The following is a 3,590-nucleotide window of genomic DNA, read 5'->3' as shown; positions in this document are numbered from 1 at the left end:
TCTTTCGATGAGATGGTGGATTTCGCTTTGGTGGAAATCGACTTTGACGATCCGACTACGAACGTGCGAGGACGTCGCGCCTTAGCAATCGCTAAACCAACTCCGAGAGGTTATTGACCACGCCGGAGCACGATCAACCTGACCACGAAGGTCTGTTTCCTGCGAGCAAACGAAGAACAAGCAAGAAACTAAGATTGCAATCTGGATATTGCGAATATAAGATGAAAGCTTTATTGATCAAGGTGGGGTTCTGTGACGCCTTTGTCTGGTCGTTGAACACAAACGAAGTACGCGAAGTTGCAGCTATGGCGAACTTTTAATCTAAACAAAACCCAAAGTCTAAACGATGCCCTAAGGGCTGTATATATGGAGGAAGAGGGGGGGAATTTCGTGGCCCTTGGTGGAGGGGTCCGAAATAAACCCTATCTCTTGTTTCCCCACACATACGGACTCTAAAAATAGCCTATACTTATGTATTTCGAAATTACATGGGCCTGGCCCAATAATAAGGTGACGCAGCACCTAAAATAGCCTCGGGACGAAATTTATGAAGTGGCATCTTGTATATTTCGTCCAAGGCTTCATGCACCCATTATGGTGGCTTCAAAGTCCTGAAATCATCACTTGTAACTCCGTTCTTGTTCCCCTTGCGCATGCCATCATCTCCATGCTTGTTCTTGCTCCAATGTTCATCCTTCTCCAAGCTAGGCCCTTCATTTGTAAGCAAAACAAATGTATCCAATTTAGGCAGCATCATATTCTCATGAACATTAGAATCATTACCAAGAAACGAAAGTACCTGGTAATTTAGTTGGCGTGCACGAGCTCTAGTAATTGGTCCAGTATGTATAGCAGCAGGGGCTGTGGGTGTAACAATTGTATTGATGTCCTCATCACCTATTGTCTTATCAATCCTTTGATTTGAGTGTGGGCTATCATCAAATCAAATCAGTACCAACGATGCTCGTAATGTTGTCTTATTTGTGGTTGATCCCTCGAGCATACACCATTACATCTTTGGTCTGACCAATGCTATCACCGTGTTCACTTAACTATGGAATTCCTTTTAAAAGGAAACCTAGATGAATTGTTGTTGAGCCCATTGACAACATCCTTATCTCCTCCATGATTTTGTTGAACATTAAGTTAGTGTTGGAAACTTTTGAAAGCATTTGTTCATGCTAGCTCATGAAGCATATGTTTGGATGAAGGTAGTGACTTCCTTTAATTCATGTGCATCTGATGCAAGTTGCCGCCGTGGATTCGAGAAAGTCAATGTTGTTTCCTTTGGAATCATCCCAAATCAGTCATGCATACGTGCGAAAGTATTCTGTGGTTCGGAGACTTGCAACCTCCATTCTATATGTGTTCCGTAGCACCCCAAGCCACTGACTGATTTGTTCGAGAAAAGGAGTTAAGTGTTAATCCATGGTAATGCACAAGACTTCGATACCCTCGTTGATGGTTCCCCCTCCTGAACTCGGTAGTGTTTTATTGTAAGACTACCATGAGGGCATGCTTGTCTGGGACAACGTGTTCACATGTTTGTAGCAGAACCAGCTCATGTTTTGGAGCTTGCTATCGTAGTTCATTCCCCGAGAATCTCGCAACGTCATCTCGTCGATTTGTGTTGCAAACTTCCGTTTTTCTTCCTAGACTCGATGAGTCTGGAATATCCTGACACCAACCAGATCTGAATCTCAGGCAGATATGATGGTTGGAATATTTCCCAAGAATTATAATATTGGTCGCGCGATAACCGGTAAAGTGGATGTCGTGGCCAACACACCCAGCCGGAAGACCTGTTATTATAATATCTTGATTGATGAAGTTGGCCACCTCCCCTAAGGATTTCGTAGGATTTACTCCCTAGTTGCCCCTATGGATTTTTGTGTTCCCGAAGTCCGACCTTTTACTTGATGTTTTAGATATCAAACCATATCTATGAATGGGTTATACTAGCACATCAAGGAGAACATTAGAAGCGGAGTGCTAAATGTCTCTCGGTCGATCATCCAGATTTTATTTGCTTGGCCTCGCTAAGGTGAAATCTGAGAAAGTGTTATCCTCCTTCGCATCTGCATCGTCCATCGCTATTCATCATGGTAGTATGTTGTGTTGTCAGCACCCTTGACACGGTTGTTGATAAAACCTTGATGATTGTGGAAATGCTCAAGTTCTTGAGAGCACGCACAAGCGCTACGTCTTATCATCGGCACTAGCTGGGATTGCCCCAGATTCTTCGGTTATGCTATAACCACTCCAACAGTGAATTCACTCTCTATTGTTGGGTTCTTCCCCAGTTACCAGAATCATTCCCAGCATTTGCATTTTGTTCCCAGCTTGCACCACCAATGTCCCCTCCATTTCCGGTGATAAGCAAAAATCATCCATTACGTTGTCTTCAACAAGGTAATCCACATCATCCAAGTTTGAGTATGCCATTCTACCGACCCCCTCCAAACGATCGCTCGAGAATTGTCTTAGGCTGGTTTAAAGAGTTTCAATGATCTCTGAATCAAAAGTAATTCTTTTTGCCACTTAAGGGAATATCTCTACGAGTCACGGTTCCGAAGGTGTCTCGTTGTGGTATCATGGCAACTCAACTCCTCGCTACATTGACAATTGTTTACCACCTTCTTAAGCGTGAAATTGTTGTCTACCTAGTGAACCCTCGTCATCTGCTTCACTCCTTTTCTTCGGATCTGTGCTTCGTCTCTCAGCTCAAGAGATGTTGCTATGTCTCATCCCATGAGTTGATCCTAAGTTGTTCGGTCTTCTCGAAGATCGATTGTTCTAGAGTTTCCTTCCCTCTTCTTGTCATGATTAGCTGGAGTTCTCAGAGCAAGACATCAAGACAAAGATGGTGTTCAAATCAACGTTCAACTGAAGTGCACCCTGGATCGTGAAGATTATACTAGTCCGCGTTACCCTTCACCTTACCCTACGCTTGAATCTCGAGACGAGATTCTTATTTAGTGGGGGTGAGTTGTCACATCCCTAGCTTTACCCTGGCCATGGACTAGCTTGGTTGCATCATGTTTAAATTTTGCCTAAAATTGAAATGGGGATGTTCAAACCCTAGCATTAAATCAACTCAACTAGGGTAAGTTAAAATCTTTTCAATAAACCCAAAAGGCCCCTAAGAAAAGTTCATGATTTCTGGTTAAGGTGGAAACCTCTGCCAAAAATGATGAATATATCCTTAGGTCATTTTTGGATTTTTGAATTAAATCATATTGTATTTGACTTTGGGCATTTAAATACTATAAATATTTTAAATGCTCAAATAAATGTTGGAAATTGATAAGGGTCACTGGAATAATTCAGAAAGCACCCATATTTATTTCCAGGATTTTATAAAATGATTTGATATTTAAAACAAATCAAAACAAATTGCAGAAATAGAAAAAAATAAAACAGAACAAAAATAAGAGGGAGAAGGACATACCTGGCCTCACCCGTGCAGCCCACCAGCCGGCCCAGTTCCGCCCCCCCCCAGCCGGCCCAGCCCACCTCCTCCTCCTTTGTCCTCTTCCTCCTCTGCCAGGAGGACGAGCAGAGGCGAGGCGTGGCGCTCGCCGACGCTG

The sequence above is a fragment of the Triticum aestivum genome, chromosome 7B, assembly GCF_018294505.1.
Source record: "Triticum aestivum cultivar Chinese Spring chromosome 7B, IWGSC CS RefSeq v2.1, whole genome shotgun sequence".
In the NCBI taxonomy this organism is placed as follows: Eukaryota; Viridiplantae; Streptophyta; class Magnoliopsida; order Poales; family Poaceae; genus Triticum; species Triticum aestivum.
This window is presented reverse-complemented; position numbering follows the sequence as displayed.